The sequence below is a fragment of the Ambystoma mexicanum genome, chromosome 5q, assembly GCF_040938575.1.
Source record: "Ambystoma mexicanum isolate Mex_15411 chromosome 5q, UKY_AmexF1_1, whole genome shotgun sequence".
Lineage (NCBI taxonomy): Eukaryota > Metazoa > Chordata > Amphibia > Caudata > Ambystomatidae > Ambystoma > Ambystoma mexicanum.
The window spans coordinates 869384886-869406644 of NC_090933.1; positions in this window are offsets into that span (position 1 = coordinate 869384886).

A 21759-nucleotide genomic window follows, 5' to 3' on the forward strand; every position below is an offset into this window, starting at 1 on the left:
TGGGTCTGTTTTGTTAGGACATGTTGTTTGTTTGGACATGCGTTTGGGCCTGCTGGCAGGTGACCCTCACTGCTGGGAGTTCTGGGGGACAATTCATGTGTGGGACTCCCCGCGCACCCCACTGGATACACGTACCCCGCTCTGACAGCGAAATTGCGTGTGATACTTCCCGCATACCCTGGAAATACACGTACCCCGCTCGCACAGGGCCAATCGCGTGAGAAACTTCCTGCGCACCCCCGAAATGCATGTACACTGCTCGCACAGGGCCAATCGCGTGTGAAACTTCCAGCGCACCCCAGTAATACACATAACCCGTTCGCACATGGCCAATCGCGTGTGAAACTTCCCACGCACCCCCGAAATGCACATACCCCGCTCGCACAGGGCCAATCGCGTGTGAAACTTCCCGCGCACCCCAGTAATACACGTACCCCGCTCGCAGAGGGCCAATCGCGTGTGAAACTTCCCGCGCAACCCCGAAATGCACGTACCCCACCTGCACAGGGCCAATCGCGTGTGGTACTTCCCACGCATCCCCGAAATGCATGTACCGTGCTCACACAGGGCCATCGCGTGTGAAACTTCCGCGCACCCCCGAAATGCACGTACCCTGCTCACACAGGGCCAATCGCGTGTGAAAATTCCCGCAGTTGGGGGCCTGTGCGCCATGTACGGGTTTTGTGCACTGTACATGGCGCATGGGGAGGGGTTGGGGGCGTAACTGGCGCTGCTACAGGGTCGCTGCACCACTCTGCGCCACGGCTGGTAATGGATGTTAAAATCCATGAATACGCTGTGCGCGGAAATGGATTTTGGCACACGCGGCTGGCGCAGACTGTTGCACGCGCACACTGTGCGCCAGCCGCGTGCGCCTCTTGTGCGCTGGATTCTATGAATTACCCCCTAATTGAGATGAGGATCACACATTGGTAAAGCGATGACGCTGGGATTCGTGCCCATTCTGCAATTTCTGATTGTTTCTTTTACACATCTTACCATGAACTAAAATAATGTAATCTTATACAAGCAACTTCTCTTCCTCTACAGCTTGTCGATTACCGATAGTCATACTTGAAGCGCGAAGTGGATGGTTTTCAGCTTTTTGGCTGTTTTGCAGCTCAGTAGAGTCTCTATACCAGCGTCCACAACATAGAACCTGGATCTGCAGGCTTCCCCATTATATACAACATCCGATCTGAATGGGCCTTTCCCCGGGAGGGGTGCTTTGCTCCCGTATGCATATGGCTAGACGGTTTTGCGTTTGATCACCGGTTTGGCCGCCATTGCTTCCACCTTGTTCCATGGGAGGACGTTCACTGACGCTCCGGTGTCTATTATCACTTTCATCGGTGCGCCGTTCATAAGCACAGTGCCCGTTGGATGGGATTTGTGTGTTGTCTACTTAGTCTTGTTGTGTGATCCTATCGCTGATAATAGGTGTACTCTCTCACCTTGCTGCTTTCGGTGCTTGGTGTGCCTCCCTGGGGTGCGATTTCTCATCTGATTGTTCGCTTTCTTCACTCACAATGTCACTCATGCTTGTCTCATGCTGTACTGTCCGGGTCTTTCTCCTGTGGATCGTTTGGCGTCCGCTTCTCATTTTCTGCCATTCTCCCGAAGGTGGCCTTGAGCTTCTCGCTGGAGGCAAAGTGGTTGAGTTCCCACACTTCGGACAGGTGGCCCAGATGGCTGGGCAGGGTTCATCAAGGTGCCAAGCTCCCCCGCACCATCGGCAGGACCGTTATGTCTGTGGTGGTTATGTTGGCAGGACAGGAGCCTTCCCTTGTGATCGTCCTTTGGCTTCGACCACTGCGGTGCTAGTCGCCGGTTGTTAAGTGTCAATTGGTAGCCGGTTGATTGCTGTCTCCATGGCGGCTACTTGCTTGTTCATTCTCTCCCTATGGTGCCTCATTGCTAGGATGCGGTCTAATGGAATGTTTTTCTCTAACAGGATGTCCCTTGAGAGCTTCTCTGATGCAATGCCATGGATTCCCTGTTGCCTCACAGAGAATTCTTCATCAGAGAACTCACAGCCGATGGCTAGTTCGCGGATCCTCAAATGGAAGTCATTGATGGATTCCTTTGGTTGTTGTCTTGCCAGACTGAGTTGGAACTGTTCATAATCAGGGTTTGGTTGGGGGTTGAATTTCCCATTGAGCACTGTTTTGGTTGCTTGATAGTCATCTTCCTGCCCTCTGTTTGGTAGCATGTTGAAGAGGCGCAAGGTGAGCGTGCCCAAGTTCAGCATGAACAGCGTGCGCTTCTCTTCCTCTACAGTGACTTTCCTGGACTTAAGGTGAAGTTCGAATTGTTGCACCCAGAGCTCCCATCGGTGGGCTGCTTCCTCCGTGTACGGATCAAAGGGCTTCATGAACGCAGCTTGGGCAGAGTTGTGCCATGTGCTCCTGTCTGCCTGCTCAGCCTGTGGGCTAGGGTCCTCCCCTGGGAGTCTTGGACTGCTGCGGCCGGCGGGCAGGATCGGCTGTCCTTCGGACATGGTGTTCGGTTAGCTTTTCTACATCCCCTCACTTGTGCTTGGTTGATTTGGTGTGGCCGTGTTAGGATGCCCCCTGTAGTTCCTCTACTGCTGGTGTCTCTGGGGACTGGTGCGCTATGGGTGCAACTTTCTAAAGCCTACCGGCTCGATGCTCCTACCTTGGCCTCTGCGTTTGCCTGATGGTGATGCCTGGGCTGTGGATGGCTGGCCTTGCAGCCTTTGATCTTCTCGGGCAGCCTGGAATGTTGGGCCAGACACCCCCTCCTGGGCACTGGTGGTACTGTCCAGCAGATCGGTGTACTGTTCGCCGTCGCGGAAGGCGAGTGGCAGGTGACCTTGGCCGTCAGGAGTCCAAAGCACGGAAACCGCTCATACACCTGGACCAGATTATTGAACCTATGCTTTGATGAGTTCTTGTCATTATTAACGGCACCCAGAGCCCGTTCCGTTCCGGGGGCTCACCAGTGAGTGGGGCCTGCGCCGCTCATGCAGCAGCCGCCTCTCTGCATCCCCGCCGCATGCAGGAAAATACAAAACATACAAACAGCACAACATGGAAAGATTTTGAAATGTTAAAAATGTATAATTCTGAATGCTAACGCCAAATTGTCGCAGCTGTTGTGTGATGGTGTTACACTCTGCCACTTGCTTTCACTGCTGGTTCACTTAAGTGTTGTACCAACAAGAGTGTAGGACAGAGTCACGTAGCTGTCGGGTCAGTGGATTGGTCTGAGTGCAATCAAAGTAATCACCAACCAGTCCACTGTATAGACAGACTGATTAATGTGTTGCATGCTCTGTCCTGGAGCCTGCCTTAGAATCACATACATTACTTCCCACTGTAAAAAGGAGTAGGATCTGTCCCTGAAATCTGTAGGTGGTAGGGCTGCTTCAAAAGCAGTAGCCTACTGCCTAAATCTGTAGGTTTGGCAAGTATGCTGTAGCCAGAGTCTGTGAGATGTGTGGCACCATCAATCGATACCAGGAGTTGCAAGAAACGAGAGGGCAATGTTATGATGTGATGATTGTCACAGCCTACACTAGTTTAAAAATTGCGATAGGACACGATAGTAAAATCCGTAGCCGGTAGGTCTGCCTGAAAAGCAGTAGCCTACCACCAAAATCCATAGGGTTGGTAAGTATGGTGATGTTGTGTGCCTCTTCACCTTGTGAAGGAAGGCCTCAAGAGGAGAAACAGGAAGTGTTGAGGGATGGGAGATGGCACACGGAGGCTGTTGGAGTTCGGACAAGGAATAAAGTAGGTGCCTGCATCCTTTGTGAATGATGGGTGCTGTGTGGGTACGGGCAGGCAGTGGAGGCCCTGCTATCTAGCAGTTCATGTATAGCTGGGCTGCCACTAATTATAACAGATCCCAGACCAGGTGAAACCCTAACAATTTTGTTTTTGGTGGGTGAGAGTCCATTGAAATGCATTGGTGCATTAGGAGCTTGGCAGGTGAGTCGACTGATTCCAAGGGCATACATTCTGTGATGAAACAGAGGATTCAATCATCACTTCTCCCCAGGTGGGAGCCTTTCCTTTTGAGGCTAGGGAGGTGAGCCTGCTCTGCAATACCCCCCCTAGGGGTAGAGGCAAGCAGGACCTCACCGGGAGAGGCTCCTCCCTTGGGGACAAGTACTCCCATTCCAATGAGGAACCCCGGAGCCAATCTACCTGTGGCTCAACAATAATACCATCTGCAAGAAGAGCAAGTTGAAATTTCCTATTGTCAAATAGAACATTTGGACCATCATGAAAGGAAATACTTATGTGATACTGAGACGAAGAAAACCCATGGAGTTATAACAAGTACAAAGTTAACAAAGAAGAAGGACTTTGATGCTGCACTGAGGAAGGGCCATGCAGCGTCATAAATCCAAGAGGAGGAGACTTGGAGTGAGAGAAGCCTGGGAGCATCAAACCTACTGTAGATGTGAAGCTGGGAGGAACAGAGACGTGCTGCCTCTGATGTGGGGAAAAGGCTTGCGTGTGAAATCTAGTGTGCTGTACGCAAGAGAAGCTGAAGTTAGAGAAACTGAAGGGCGAGTGCAGAATCCAAAGAGTGGTGGCATGGCCGAAGCCCGGTGGACTGGGAAGTCTGTAAACAACACCAAGACCACTTATCGTAAAGGTACTGCGATAGTGCCGAATGCAGAGGAAACGCGGAACAGAGAAGCCAACGTGACAATCACAGAAGACAGCCCCAACTGCATCATAGACCCGCTGACGCAACCCATAAAACCCAAAGGTAACAGGGAGAGTGGAAGACCCAGGTTGGGGACTGATAATAATGAATGAAGTACTACTGCTCGTCACAGTAAAGGATACGTATTAAAGAAGTGTGAGAACAATTACTGGAACGCTCATCCACGTCCCAGTAAAGAAGAAGTATTGCTGAAGAGTGAGAATTATTACTGGAACACTTAAGATTGTCCCAGTAAAGACCAAGGGCCTCATTACACGGATGGCGGTAAGTATTTACTGGTACCGGTAAAATACCGGTACCGGTAAATCCCTACCGCCTTACTACGAGGTCCCTTTGCGGGTTGGGGGATTTAACGCCTGCTTTTTGCAGGCGTTAAAATCCAACCCGCTAAGGGACCTCGGAGCTAATTACGGCACCGCAAAATTGCGGTGCCGTAATTAGCGCCTTCCCCATTCCCATAGAGCCCTATGGAGCAGAAATGGGAATGGGGAAGGGCAATGGCGGAAAGGGGATTTACCGCCCCTCCAACCTTGGAATGGGGCGGTAAATCCCCTTTCCGCCAAGGCGGTGCCGGTATTTTACCGGCATGAGCCATGGCGCTAATAGCGCCATGGCTCACCGCCTACCGGGTAATGAGGCCCCAAGTGTTGGGATTACATCAGAAGAATGAGAATCAGTATTTGAATCCTTATATTAGTCCCGGTGAAAATCAAGTGGTGTAAGCGTATGACAACAGTGAGAATCATAGATGAAACAGTCCCAATTTGTCTTAGAGAAGATAAAGAGATAAAAACCAATAATGAAAGCGAAAATCAAAATTGGAACAATCGCCTTAATCCTAGTCGAGAGAAGTATTGGGCATTTAGCCAAAAGAAAGTCTCAAGTGTGACTTTGAGGAAGAAGAGCAATATCTTCAAAAGGAAAGAGAACAAAAATACCTAAATTCACAAGAGAGAGTGAGAGGAAGAAATAGGTTGTAAAGGACACCAATGAGAATCTGAATAATCCAATATCTGAACTATGCAACTTAATAAGATTGGTTACTGAGAACTATCTAGGAATAGTTTATTTGACTGAACTTGCTGAGAAAGCAGCCCACCGTAGAAGGGAGTCATTCTCCTGGGCCTTAGTGGGTTTTGGTAGTGGCAGGGTCAGGTTAGATTAGTTTGGACAGTGGACAGATCTTCCTTTTGGACTCATGGACAAATGACATGCAACCCAGTCAGTTTTTGTTAGGTAGTGAAACCCCATAGCTTAGGGAAAGTTCAGAGTTTTAGTTTCTTTTAATAAAGAATACACCTAAAAATGGAAGACCAGAGTCCATGTCCTTCTTCTGACTTGCCACAATGCCAACCCTCCTGATTTAGGAGAGAGACTCATGATTTTAAAATAAAATTGCTGCTATTTTTCCCTTTATCCTGCTTAAAATAATTCTAACCCCAAAATTCATTTCTTCCGTGACAAAATCTTCCTCCCAGGTGCTTCATAATGTTAGCACGTAGGAGGAGGGTAACCCCCGCTAAAAGTGTGTGAATTGAGAGGTCTGTATTAAAATAAGCAAGTTTTATTAGTACCCTTGTAGTGTAAACCGGGTACCGCGTCCTTTTGCCGACACCCGTTTTTTGACTGGTGTTTTGCTGCCGGAGTTTTGCTGAAAATTCCCATTGAAACTTTTTAGGGGGTGGGAAAGGGTAAATAAAGGGTTCGGGGAAGGCAAATAAAACAAAATAAGTAAATTATGGGTGGCTTCGGGGGCAAACCCCCCCCAAAAAATAATTGCATAAACATTTTAATGACGTTTTTTGACAAAACACCCGCAGCAAAACACCCGTTGGAAAGAAGGGGGTTGGCGAAATGACATGGAACCGTAAACAGTGGGCAAATCTTCAAATCCTGATTTAGCACAGTTTGTTGTGTAAGTACAAAGAGGGATAGGAGAGGTATCAGACGAAACATGGAGTGCTTGTAGAGCAGGGCCCCCCAACCGTTTCTGCAAAATGAGCCCAATTTGCAGATCAAATGAAATGGTGAGCAACATACATTTTTCGATGGAACATATTGGAACTCAGTTGGAGGACAAATGATTGCAACACAAATTAGAAATGTATTAAACTTAAGACTGCTTATAGAACATTTTAATGTGCAGTGCTCAATGGTTATCTAGACCATGTGCAATTCTAGTAAAGTAAATTTGCAAGGCCTTTAAGTTCATTTGATATTAAGTGGTTGTTTACAGGAAATGTTGAGGAAATTGTGTGGTCAATAGTACATTTTTAGACCTAGGACCAATCAGGTTGTTCAAAAATATGGTAGAACTAAATAAACATTACCAGGGGTTTCAAGTTCTCAAGCAAAATAATTTTAAGAAATTTAGTGCAAATGTTTGGACAGTAAAATCGGTCACAAATGGAGCACTGATTTTCAGGTGTACTTTGGGATTCTCCCTGAGGAGTTTCTGGGATCTTTAGTGGCACATGGTGTACTGATAAGCATACAAGATCAGAAATATTGTTCCACAGTCGATTACTGTATTGTGGATTGTTTTTTCTTCAGGAATGATATGACATTTTGCATTTCTGATTGAACAAATAGTGAACACTATCCTCCTGAGTTACTTTTCCAATGGCCAGGGTAGGCACCACAGTGAAGATGTCTGAAGGCCAGAGGGGCGTGTTGGCTATGCCTACGCTCAACAACAAGGCATTGGAAAGAATTACAAAATCATAAGAACTTACAATTTTCTTAAAACTGTTAAACAGTTCAGAGGCCACAAACGAAAGTGTCAGTTTGTTTGAGAATTTGTTTGAAACTATCTGGGACAGAGCTATTGGAAAACAGCATCCCCAAGTTCAGGAGGTCCAGGTTATAGAAAGGAAGGCCCCACGGTTCGATGCAGAATGTAGAATCTTGAAAAGAAAAATGTGAACCATGATTTAATGAGGTGTGCATATGGCTGGTCAGATTTATAGTTTCAAAATGGTATATAGAAATTGCCAAAAGACAAAAGAGCATTTCTTGAGAAAAAGTAGGAGCTTTTTTGAAGGACACCAAATTGTTTTATGTTTAATGCAGTTGTCGAGACGGGCATTATGCCATCTCCTTGGACAAGTAGTATTTGGACCACCAGCCCCCCATGATTATAGGCCAATTTCCTCACTGGACATTGCCAGTAAGATATTCTCCAAATTAGTGTTGTTCAGACTGGAGGAGGGGCTCAAAGTAACAATATCTCGAAGCCCTCCCAAACGGGTTTCAGGGGAGAACTTAGTACAGTGGACCACTGCTTCACTCTGAGCACCATCAATCAGAAATACGGTAAGTCTAAGGGCGGGAGATTATTCTGGGCTTTTTTCAGATTTGTAGGATTTGATTGATAGAAACATAGTGTGGCATAATGTACATTTTATTGGGGTCACTAATATTTTATTACATGTTTTCCAACTGTGATATTCAAACATCTCAGCGTCTGTCCTATATACAAGATCGGGGAATTATACATTGTTTTTCCCCACCAATAAAGATGAAAAGCAGGAATGTCAGTTGGCCCCAATGTATTACTTTCAGATGTTGAATCTAGTACTTCTCTTAGGAAAGTTAATCCACCCTCTCTGAAGGGTACATTTTATAGCATGCTTCTTTATGTTGAATGCAAAGCTATTTTGGACTTAACACCGGCAGGTTTCCAAAAGGGCCTGCTAAATACAAAAGACATTTTGGGAACTATAGTTTGAAATCAAACATGATAAAAACCAAAATGACGGTGTTCGGTAAAAGTGTGAAACCGTGTAGCTAGTTTTTGAATGAATGTAGAGATGAGAGGGCAGTCACATTTTTATTTGAGGCTACTCTTCTCAAAGTGTAATGCCTGGGTCAATCATTTTAAGAAGACAGCTGAAAGGGCATACTTAAAGATTAAATGGCTTTTCACATTTTTATTCCAAGTTTGGGCCATCCTGATTGGACAAGTGCCTGTAGGTATATAAGGCAAAGGTCTGTTCCATGATTTTTATGGCAGTGACATCTAGGGTGATTCAAACTCATGGCCTGGAGGGGTTGCAAAATAAATGCTTGTGCCAAATAGCAGGTCTCCCAGCAGATACACCTGGTAGCGCCTTATGAGCTGAATTGGGGATGTTACGTTTGAAGGTGTTGGACCAGTTAAGATTTTGTACTTATTTTTTTAAAGCACATCTGGGATTTTCTGCTAATTATGAAGATAAAAGATATTTCAGTGTAGGTGCTATTGCAACCTCCCATGGTAAAGAAAAATACTTGTGGTAAACTGGGTTGTAAGGCACTGTGCATTTGGATATGGGTGGGTTATAACTAAATTTGGCCCATTAAGTCAACTCAAAATAGCTTTTAAACCAAGAGTGTGTCCAATGGGAAGAGGAGCAGATGTCCAAAATATACATAGGCCAACCTCTTTAGCCCTGTGTACAGACTAAGGTACACATATAAGATGGCAAAGTGAAATCTGTGAAATAAGATCCCCAGAATGCAGGAGGCTGATACTAATGGTACATGTAAATGTACCCACCCCTCATTAAATTAAAGTGTGCACGAGGAAGCAAAAAGTGTGCCTGCAAATTAGCAGTTTGATGAAGATTTGGTTCATTTTCTGTTAATTTGCTGTTTCTCTGTTTTGCGTAAGCGTGGACATCCATTGAAGCTGTTTCATATAATTGTAATGATCAGGATTTTATATATAGCTTGTAGCTTGTTTAAATATGTTAAAACTGTTTTTTTTATTCTGAGCTTGTTCTGTGAATTTTATGAAATATGATACATGCTTTTAAATATTGCTAACTTAAGGGAGAAAAATGATTAAGTACATATTGATTAATACTGGCCATTACATTGCAGGATTTAAAGATCACTACACTTGGGCTTTATCTAAGAGTTATTTTGGCATGTAATGGCAAATAGTGCATTTGGAAGCTCATGAGGCCTGTTACATTGGTGAAAATGTGGTTAGGAATACAAATAATACTTTTCTAAAGGATTTTAGGCCTCCTTCTCTACCCAATATGGTTTCTACACAAGACTTAGTGGCAAACATTGGTTACAACTTTGAGCATTTGATGACCACGTCACAGTGGGGTGTGGTGTTGAGTAAGTATTTGGCTTAATTAATTGGCTTGTCAATTTAAACTTATTAACAGTAACTTAATTGGATTTGAATATAGGGCAAATTAACTATGAAAAATGTGGCATGCATTTACCTTATCTGCCTATTATCCACGTGCCAGATGGGCAGAGTAACAAACAATGACCACTTTTCCACTAGGACACTATGTAATAATAAATATAGGTGGCACTAACATTTATTTTTCCGATAAATATAATGCATGCAAATTATTTAATAAAGGAAAGTTGGATATGCATGCTACTTCTTTCTCCATTATGCTCCTACTAGCTGTAGAAAGGAAAACAATATGACAATTTTCTGCAGGACAAAAACATGCTTCAATTATTTTACTCATTAATACCTTTGTCAGATGGGCAAAGTATCTGAAGATGACAGGGTTTTAACAATAGCAAAACAGAAGAGGTTATGGCTGGAAGGTTTAGAAATAATCTTAATCTCTGGCATTGCTTTGGGCAATCCGCCACACTATCGTTCTTCGCATGCCAAGCCATTAGGAAAGGGGAAAGGCCATATGCAAATCATCCTTGGTCCCACCCCAAAAGGGGCAGTCCAGCCCGAACTGCTTGGTCACATCCCTTCTTCACAAGACCACAAGCATCGCCAGACATGTTTCGGCTTCACAATAAAACTGCTATAATACGTAAAGACATTTAACGAAAAATAATGTGCATGGTGGCAAAAACACAAATCTTGCATGTATAAAAATAAGCCAGCTGGAACCACAGCAGGCTCATTGGCCAACATTCCCACACTGTATATGACTCTCTCCTGGTTATATTGCTACTAAGGTTTCATTCACTCAGCACCTCCTTCTAGGCCTCCACACCATGGCCCAGAGCAACTGGCGAGCAACAATTTAGGGTGCCGCAATTTATTGAGCTACACGTTGGGGATCACTGGTCTAGTTCAAATCTGTCGACCACCGTTTGTAGATTGAGGCGAAGGAAGTCGTTAGGGCTCACTCTAATACCTAGGTAAAAAAAACTTTGAATGGAAACTGAGTATGGGTAGCGCCGCAGAATCACGTCGACTCAGCCCTGGAGGGGGAATAGCACCGTCTTCTGTTTATTCACCTTGAGACCACAGAAATCTTGATATTAGGTAAGGATATTCGTTACTACCAGACTATGTAGTTGAGCAGATCAACCGTGTAGAGTGAAACCCGGTCTTCTCTTCCCCACGGCCACACAAATCCAGACCATTCCATTGACGACCTGAGCCTAATTGCGAACGGTTCTATGGGCAGCGTGAATAGCAGGGAGGAAAAGGGACAGCTCTGCCTAGTACCCCGCCCCAGCCTAAAAGCCCTGGGGTTGGTCCCATTAACCCGTACCAGAGCTTCGGGGGAGTCATAAAGCATCCTGACCCAGGACATGTAATTGGCTCCAAATCCCATCCGGTCCATGATATCCCATAAGGCCGCCCATCCCACCGAGTCAGTTTTTTTTCAAAATCAACGGTTAATAATGCGAGTGGATCTTTTATCGGGGCAGCCTGCTCTATAGTGAACTGCACCCTTCGTAGATTCTTCCGGGTGGATCTGGATGGCATGAATCCACATTGGTCCGGGTGTACCAGGGAGTGTATAACTGTTACACTTACCTTGCCTCTGCAGAGGCGTTGGGGCATGGTTGGAACCCTCCCAGGGATGAAATGTGTCCATGGATGCGCTAGCCGGGAACACCTGTGACCGCAGCAGGATTGTCTCAGGGTTGCGCACCTGTGTGGATACAAGAGGAGCGTTGAGTAGTGCTGGATGTGACCTTGCCCCCTTTCCGTCCCTCCCCCAGGACTGTCCTCCGATAAGTGCACTCTCCTGGTTGGCTCAACTTTTTAGTAGAGTCTGTGGGCACTCCGTCCTACTACTTCTGGCAGGGGTGCTTGATTCCCAAGGACCGAGTTTCTTCACTGGTCCTTTGCAGGCAGTAGTCCAGCCCTGATGCGAACACCCGGTTCTTATGGTAAGTAGTTTGTTTGTTTGTTTGTTTATTTATTTGGTAATGCGCACCAAACCCTTAGGTAGCCAGCGCAAACAGTACAAGAAGTCTTATAGCTTGGTTACAAAGCATAAACAGGTGCATACAGGTGAGTACAATAGGTGCATAAATACATATGATACAGAACGTAGCCTTGGAGGGCCAAGGAGACATTAACATACAAAATTGTATATACCTATTCGCCTACTGTACAGTAAGAATCATCAGGTGCAGGGGTCAGGTGCAAGCCAGGAGTGGTAGGAATAAGGTAAATCAGGTTAAGTGTCGTTAGTGCGCAACCATTTAAGTACCTTATGTCTAAATGTGGGGTAGGGTTCTAGTCTGAGGTCAAGTGGTAGCTTATTCCAACATTGCGCAGCTTTGACAGGGAAACTGGTTCCTCCGGCAGTCGAGTGTTTAAACCTGGGAATCTCCAGCAGAGATGTATTAGCAGATCTAGTAGGGCGGGTCGCTGTTCTCCTGGTGATTTTTTCCGCTAAGTAAGGAAGTGCTAGGTTGTTTAGGCATTTGGAGGTTAGAGAAGCTGTTTAAGTAGTGCTCTTAATCTTGTCTTTCTTCTTTTGCACGTTGGTTTTGAGTCTTTCTTGCTTGGCTTTAGTAGGGTTGTGGTAAGTAGTGTTCTTATTCTTGTCAAACTTCTTTTGCATGTTAGTTTCCAGCTTTTTCTTGCTTGACGCTGTATTTTTCGTCTTTCGCTATACTTCACTTGCTTGGTTCCCTAACAAGTGTCCGTTCTTTTGTCCGTACCTTTAGTAATTCTGTTCTTGCTTTCTCACTGTGTAGGTAATGGAAGCAGATCCCTGGAGCTGCGAGAAAGGATGCGGTGTCCTGAGCGATGGAGAAGTGGATCTGCGGTTGCTGGTAACAGGAGCGATGAAGAATTGGATCCACGGTTGCAGGTAACAGGTAAGTTGTATTATAGCACTGCACGCATGCTTTTTCACAGCCGCACACTGCCAATTGCTGCGATGCGCCAACCTCGTCTTGGCTTCATCTTTCGTTGCAGCGACCGGACTCCCTGAAGAAGAAGACCGAGAAGAGATGATGGAGTGGAGCGTCGGATGCAGGGTGAGTATTTCTCTGCTGCTTCGAAATGTCGGTAAGCGTCACGTTGCTTGAAAGCAAGTTAACGCGAAGCGCTGGTTCCAAGGATGGAGCGGCTTATATAGCTGAGTTCCTTAGCCACGCCCATTAGCTTGCTTAGCCTGCCACGCCCGGTTTCACCTAGTGCCTCGCACGTGAAGCTGGCCCAAGAAGGCCACACCCAGTACCTTGCAAATAGAGGCCTGGAAAATAAAGGCCCAATGATGTTACTGCAACCCAACATTAGTTCCCCACATGAGCTTGGTGCCAGATGCGCCAAGACAAAATCCAGCCGGGCCCCCTGTGTTCGAAAGGGACACAGATAAGTCACTCCTCCGTATGGTCCCATGGCACTCACCATCCGGGGTATCTGTGCATATGCCCCAGGGTGTGTGGTCATGACAGCACTCCTCTCAAGGCCCCTCATAAGGATTATCCTCTCGCTGGTCCTGGTTTGTTTGGGTTATTTTGATGAAAACGTCTGATTAATTGTGGGGCATGGACATATTCACTTAGTTCCCAGGTCCGGTATTGGGGTCCGTACCCTTTCCAATCAATGAGATAATATAACTTGGATTGGACCCATTTAGAGTCTAAGATGTTCTTGACTTCGAATTCAGGTTCTCCGTTCACTATTACAGGATCTGGTGGCGTGTCGATCCGTGTTCCAGACTGTACTGGTTTCAGGAGAGAAACATGGAATACAGGGTGGATTTTCATGTTTGGTGGCAGGTCTAGTCTCATGGCGACAGGATTGATTATAGCCTTGATGGTGTAGGGTCTGAAGTATCGGGGGCGGAATGCTCGTGGCCCCTTCAGGGGAATGTATTTGGTCACCAACCATGCTCTGTCTCCGACTTGGTAGTTTGGAGCCCTTTTTCGATGTTGGTCCGCAAAGTGCTTTTGCTTTTCTTTGGCCTTGGTTAGTTGTTTTGCGGCTTCCTTGAGTAGCCAGGTAATGGTCTTGTGTAGTGTCTTCACTGCCGGCATTTCCAATGATTCAGGTGGGTCAAAGACGGATGTTCGTGGTTATTGTCCGTACATAATGAAGAATGGACTTTGCCCTGTACTGGTGTGGATAGAGTTGTTGTATGCATACTCTGCTAACCATAGTATGTCTTTCCAGGAGTCCTCAGTTTGTTGCAGCATGCACCTAATATATTGTTCCAGCGTTTGGTTTGTTCGTTCGGTCTGACCATCGGTTTGGGGATGATGGCTGGTCGATCTTAACAAGCTTGCAGCACCTTTTCCAGAATGTGGACACAAACTGACTTCCCCGGTCCAATATCAACACTGATGGAAAGCCATGTAGCCGGATTACTTGTCCCAGAAACACAGTGGCTAGGGCGGATGCAGTTGGAAGACCTTTCAGGGGAATAAAATGGGCCATCTCGGAGAACAAATCTACAATGACTAAGAAGGTGTTGTACCCATTACAGGAAGGTAGATCCGTGATAAAGTCCAACGACAGAGTGTGCGTTGGAGCGGGTGGTATCATTAGAGGACAGAGGAGACCCGCAGGGCTTTGTTTTTGGGACTTGTTCTGTGCACAAACACCACAGGTTGTGATAAACCGGGCCACATCTCTCAGCCAGGTTGGCCACCAGTAGTTCTTTTTAATCTTGGCTAAGGTCTTGGTTATTCCTGGATGCCCTTCCACTAACAAATTGTGGTAGCTTGTGATAATCTGGTTTTGTCGTTCTTTTACTGGTATGTAGAGTCGTCCTTGATAGAATGGCAGGTTGTCCACAATGGTGTATCTTTTTCCTTTTGCCGTCCGTTCTTGTTGTGCCTTTTGATCCATAAACTGTTAGTGGTCGGATTTTAAGTCATCCAAGGCAGAAGCCGCAGTAATTGTGGTTAGGATCCTTCCTTTTGGAATGATTGGCACTGGGTCCGGTGCTGCGAAAGCATCCTCATCCTTACTCATTCGGGATAGGGCTTCTGCTTTCCCATTGCGTACTCCGAGTCTGTAGGTGATGGTTAAATTCGTATTCGGCAGAAAAAAGCGCCCAACGAAGTTGAAGCGAGGATTGAGCTTTAGCAGTTTTCAGGTATTGCAGGTTACAGTGATCCGTGAATACAGTGACTGTGTGTCTGGCTCCCAAAAGGTAGTGCATCCAGACTTTAAATGCTGCCTTGATTGCCAGCATTTTTTTGTCTGTAATTGCGTAATTTAATTCGGGGGCGGTGAACTTGCGTGACCAGAATGCCGCAGGGTGTAACTGTCCAGTATCAGGGTTCCGCTGTGACAGAAGTGTTCCCATGGCTATGTTGGAAGCATTGGTTTCAACTATATAAGGAAGATCAGGTCGACAATGTTGCAGAATGGGCGCTGAAGAGAATGCCTGTTTTAATTTCAGGAAGGCTTCATTGGCTTCTGCAATGAAACTGTTTGTTCTTCTGTAACAAAGAGGTGATTGGGTGGACGATCTGGGAAAATTCCGGGATGAATCAGCAGTAAAAATTAGCAAATCCGAGCATTCTCTGAACTCCTTTTACGGATGTTGGTGAGGGCCAGTTAAGAATAGCTTCCACTTTGCGTATGTCCATGCGCAGGCCTCTGGGAATGAGAATGAATCCAAGGAATTCCACTTCAGTTACGTGGAAGAAGCATTTTTCTAATTTGGCGTACAACCGATGTTGTCAGAGTTTCTCCAGAACTGCTCGGACGTGGATGACCTGGTTTTCTTTTGTAGCTGAGTAAATTAGGATATCGTCTAAGTACACTAGTGCACAGACATCTAATAGCTCGTGGAGGACGTCATTCATAAAGAATTGGAGCGCCGCAGAAGCGTTACAAAGGGTATAACCTGGTACTCAAAAAGGCCATATTTCGTGCGGAAAGAAGTATTCCATTCGTCCCCCTTTTTTTTTGGTTTATTTATTCCGAAGATTCATACAGAGAACAGACATTTCAAAATATTCGTGAACAATCATCTTTCAACTTAACTCACAACCCCTTTAGAGTCCCATAAGGTGTCTCTGTTGGCTCTGCGGGTTTTAGCTTTTCAAAATCCCAATCCCCAGCATCATCCCCCTACCCCCACAACATCCAACCCTCCCTTCCCCAACTAATTTGGTTCCGAGTTTGTTTGTTGTTGAGATCTGCCGGGTATCTTAGTCCAACTAGGCCAGTCTTATTCGATTTTTGATAGGTGTCAGCATTTCTAAGTATCCTGGGTCTGAAGTAGTGAGGTTCTTTATCTTTTACCATTTCTCGGAAGGGTTACCAAATTGCCAGAAACTTGAGATATCTAACAGCTTGCAGTGTGCAGATCTTCTCCATTGCCAAAATTCCCCATATTTTAATCCACCACCACGCAATTATTGGTCCCTGCACCGTTTTCCATCCCTGGGCCAGAGTCAATCTTGCAGCCAAAAGCAGGTGCGTAATTAGCATGGCCTTGTGTCCCCTTGCTGAATATATATTTTCAGCTACCCCCCCCAGCAAGACGACTTTCAGGTCGTATGGCACCATGATTCCTGTCATTGCCTTAATGTGTCCCAGGACCTCTTTCCAGAATATCTGCCTTAGGGCAAGTCCACCACATGTGGAAGAAGTCCCCTATTCCCTCACATTCCCTCCAGCAGAGCGGTGAGTATCTAGAGTTTATCTTATGCAGTCTGGAGGAGGGTATATACCATCGGTAACAGACCTTGTAGGCCGATTATTTGATTGCTGTGCATCTAGAGCTTTTATGGGCTCTTTCCCATATCCTCCCCCATTCCTCCACCATAATAGTGTCCCCAAGGTCCTTTTCCCAGCTCGTCTTGTATTGCAAGACATCTTCTGGCCGGGCCCTATCCATTAGTTTGTAGAGCCTTGAGATTCCTCTTCTCGTTCAGCCCTCCTGTAGGGATAGTTCGAGACCTATCAGGGGTCTGTTAGTGGCTCTTTTGACAGTTGGATGTGTGATCCAATGCCTTAACTGGGTATATCTGTATCTTTGATTTTCTCCAACATGGAATTTCTGTTTACATTCCTCAAAGGAGAGTGGCTCTCCATCCTGGAACATGTCAGCCAGGGTCAGAGTTTCGGCTGCTACCCAGCCTTCCAAAAACTTTGCTTGGCGTCCCGGGGTGAATTCGGGGTTGTACGCTATTGGGGAGTGCGGGCTCAGCCCACGTGGAATGTTCCTCCTTCTTAATTCATTGTGCCAACTACTGAGCGTCACCTTAGTGGCTTCTAGCAGTTTGCCCCTTACATGACGTTTGTGCAGTGGAAGGGTGTGTAGTGTTTTTAGCGGGAGCGTAGGAACCTCCTGTTCTATTTGAACCCAGCCCAGGTTGGAGTTTTGAGCTGCCCAGTATAGCATAGGTGTTATATGTGCCGCCCGGATGTATCTCTGTATGTCTGGTAATCCTAGGCCTCCGAGGAGTGGGGGACGCGTCATGATTTTCTGTTGAATTCTAGGCCTTTTACCTTTCCACACAAAGGCAGAAATGGCTAATTGCAGAGCCATAGAGACTCGTGGCAGGACCCTTACTGGGAGGGAACTAACGACGTAGAGCATACGGGGGAGTAGGGTAATTTTACAACTGGCTAGCCCAGTAATATGTTTGTAATCATGGAAGACCAATCCCACCCTCCCATATAGATCTCTGAAGTGTCCTGAGTGCTATTCTTGGGTGCCCACTGCTCCATAGGAGTTTCCTGATTTTGCAATCTATTATCTGGAATATTTTTGTTGGTATGTGTATTGGGGCGTTTTGCAAAACGTATAGAAAGTGGGAGAGTGCCAACATCTTAAATAGGGCTGCCCGTCCCAATAGAGTCAAGGGGAGAGACATCCAGTGTTGTACGTCTCTTGCAAATCTTTCCATGATGGGATGCAGGTTGTCAGCTGTGTATTTGTTAAGGTCTCGCGTGATTTGGATACCCAGGTATCGGAAATGATCTCTCACGATCCTGTATGGACAGGACTCAGGGAGCCTCCCTCCTGCATCGTTGATCGAGAACAGTGTTAATTTCTTCCAGTTAACCCTTAGTCCACTAAAGGCCCCATATTGTTCTAATAATTGCGTCACCGCTGAGCACGCTGAAGCTGGATTTTTCAGGTATACCAGTAGGTCATCCACATATAAGGAGACTCTGTCTTACCAACCCGACGATCTTGGGAATCCTTTCCAGCTTTGTGATTCCCTCAGTAGCATAGCCAGCAGCTCCATTGCTAGTGCGAAAAGAAGCGCTGACAGGGGGCAACCCTGTCTCATCCACTTTCCCAGCGCAAAGGACCTAGACACCCAGCCATTCACCTTGACTTCAGCTATTGGTGAAGCATAGAGTAATCTGACCCAACTCAAAAATTGCTCACCAAACCCCATCCATCGCATGATCGCCCAGAGTGTGTCCCAATAGACAGAATCAAACGCTTTCTCGAAAATCTATCTCCAATAGTGCTAATGGGACCTCTATAGTCTCGGCTCGCTCTATTGCCAAATGAAGTCTGCGTATATTCATGCTCGTGGATCTGCCAGGCATAAAGCCACATTGATCCGGGTGGATCAGGGATGTTATAACTCTCTGTAGCCTCGTTGCCAAGACTTTGGCTAGGATTTTTGTCTCACTATTATCAGAGATATTGGTCTGTATGAGCTGCACTTATCCGGTGGCTTGTCAGCCTTGGGTATTACTATTACTGTGGCCTTTCTAAGGTCTACTGGGAGGCTGCCCAGTTCTCTAGCTTTGCAATACATATTCAGAAGGTGTGGGACAATCTCGTTACCTCCTATTCTCTTCCAGGTCTCCACTGGTAAACCGTTTGGCCCCGGTGTTTTCCCCGATTGGAGCTGTGCCATCGCTGATAGCACTTCTTCTGTGATTTCCACCTCTAAAATAGTGTTTTGTACAGGGGTCAGGAGGGGGAGGGTGATCTCATCCAATATGGAGGTCGAGGGGTTGACACTAGGGGCATGGTATAATTCTTCATAGTATTTCGCAAACCCATCTGCTATCTCTACGTCTGTTAGGAGCGTGTCGGCATTATCTGGCGTGATCATTCTCACCTGGCTATGGCCCTCATCCTTTCGTTCCAGCCACGCCAGCATTTTCCATACTTTATCCCTCGTCTCTGTCACACTCTCCTGTGTCTCTGCAGGAGCGAGGGAGGAGCCTCCTTTGACCCCGAGTTCTCACTTCCCCTGTTTCTCCTGGAGGAACACCTGCCAAATATAAGATGCACACTCAGACCTGGGTTCACTTAATTCCCCTCAGCCCTTCCCTTTTCTTTACTATGTGCTGTGATGTTCCCTAAGGGCTTACCTCAGTTTTTAGTGGGGGGCGCACTCCATTCTGCATTCGCAGGGGCGCGATTCTTCAGACGATTCACAGCCCTACACTCGTAGGGATGATGCCAATGTCTGTTTGCCGAGTTCTGATGCCACACGCTGTTATATCTCTTCACAGCGAGGCAGAGTGTTCCATGCACTAGTTCCTTCACTAGCAAGTCCTTTCCACACGGCAACGCTGCACGGTGGATTTTGAGAGTTCGGAATTGTCCGGAATGTCTTTATTTTGCCAAAGGTGTCTTGGGTGAGTAGTGCTGCGTGTAGAACCCAGAACTGAGGTATGCGCGGCGTTAAAGGTTGAAGCGCACCAGTAATGTCTCTCCTTTTCTTTGCAGGAGGGGATATGGAGTGCTTGCGCCATGAGCCTGGGTTCAGTGCTACTGGAGAGCCTCGAAGATCCAGTCCGGTAAGTATGCACAGAGGCTTCGGTAAGTATGCGCAGCGTTACTGGAGCGAGTGCAGTGAGTAATGTCTCACCTTTCTTTTGCAGGAATTTGGGCGCTGGGCTACGAACCTGGATTCCAGAGTAGCAGGAATATTCGGTGAGTATGCGCAGCGTTACTGGAACACGCGCACTAATGAAAGTTCGTCTTTGTGCTTACAGATGCCGGTGTAGGTTCCACCTAGAGTCCGGGGAAAGCTGCGGCCTGGAGAAAGCACAGAGGTTGATTCGGAGCAGGTAAGTTGAAGCAAGATGATCCAGAGCTGGTAAGCAGAAGCAGGATGATCCGGAGCAGGTAAGTAGAAGCAAGATGATCCGGAGTTGGTAAGCAGAAGCAGGAGGATCCGGAGCAGGTAAGCAGGAGCACGGTGAGTGGGTTGCTGATGCAGCTAACAGAAAGCAACACGAAGCACTGGAAGAATCTAGGGTGTGGCTTATATAGCCAGCCACACCCGAACACTAGAGAGCTCATGGACTTTCATGCACTTCCTGTTTGGAAACATGAAGTGGTAACCAGGAAGTTACTACAAACACCAGGAAGGGATTAAAAGAAACTATCTGCTATGGGTCTTTTGTGTGCCTATGCCAGGCCTGCCAAGCCTCCACCCAACTTGGCCCAACTGAATGCCTGGAATCCATGACAGTCTTCCCCCTCAAGACCCCTCCCAATGGTGTGAGTGTGGGTTTCGGCTTGTCAGGGTTGTCCCGATGGAATTTTCGCACCAATCGGGGGGCATGCATGGGTGCGCTGGGTTCCCATGATCTTTCCTGGGGTCTGTATCCCTTCCAGTCAATCAAGTAGTACAGGGTTCTTCGTACTATTTTGGAATCTAATATCTTCTTTACCTCTTATTCTGGTGCTTCTTCACCCACTTGTATGGGTGCGGGAGGTGTGGAGGTTCGTGTTCCTGGGTGTACTGGTTTTAATAGCGACACATGAAATACGGGATGTATACGCATATGGCGAGGCAACGCCAGTCGCATGGCTGCTGGATTAATCACCGCCTCTATTATATATGGGCCGATGTATCTAGGCTGACATTTTTTGGGACCTTGTAAAGCAATGTGTTTGGATGCCAGCCAAACCGAGTCTCCCACTTGGTAATCTGGGGCTTTTCGTCGATGACGATCAGCATTTCTTTTTTGGGTTTCTTTGGCTTGCTGTAGGTTCTTGCTTGCCTCCCGAGCTGCTTTAGTTATGCTGGTGGGTAGATTCTTTACAGCGGGCATCTCAATGTTTTCTGGCAGGTCGTAGACAGATGTTCTGGGGTTTCGACCGTATATAGTAAAGAAAGGTATTGCCTGGGTTGATGAGTGTATTGAATTGTTGTAGGCATACTCTGCCATCCGTAGTATTTCTGCCCAGCTTTGACTTGTTTGGTGTAATAGACAGCGCAAATACTGTTCCATGGTCTGGTTTGTGCGCTCGGTTTGACCGTCTGTTTGAGGATGGTGACTAGAGGACAGATGGATTTCTACTCTTGCCAGGGCAAAACATTTCTTCCAAAAACGAGATACAAATTGGCTGCCTCTGTCAGAGACGATTACAGTGGGGAATCCGTGTAACTCGACGATTTGGTCTAAAAAAACCTGCGCCAGAGTCAGAGCTGAAGGAACACCTTTCAGAGCTATGAAATGGGCCATTTTGGAGAAGAGGTCCACTACTACGAGGATGGTATTATAACCTGAGCTGGGAGGTAAGTCAGTGACAAAGTCCATTGATATTGTGTGCCAGGGTGCTGATGGGATGGTAATTGGCTGACAGAGGCCGGCTGGTTTTAGCCTGGATGTCTTTTATTGTGCACACACCTCACAGGTGCCTTTGTAGGTAGCAATATCCTCTCGCCAAGTTGTCCACCAATAAGATTTGCTTACTTTCTTCATGGTTTTAGCTATACCTGGATGAGCTTCCAACAGCGAGTCGTGGAAGTTGGACATAATTGCTTGTTGCAGATCCTTAGTTGGAATGTAGAGACGTCCTTGGTAGTATGGTAGTTTGTCTTGAATGGTGAACTGTTCCCCCTTCTTGTCCCAAGCCCATAGGTCTCTTTCAGACACACTTTTTCTTATTGTTTCCTGCAGTGTAT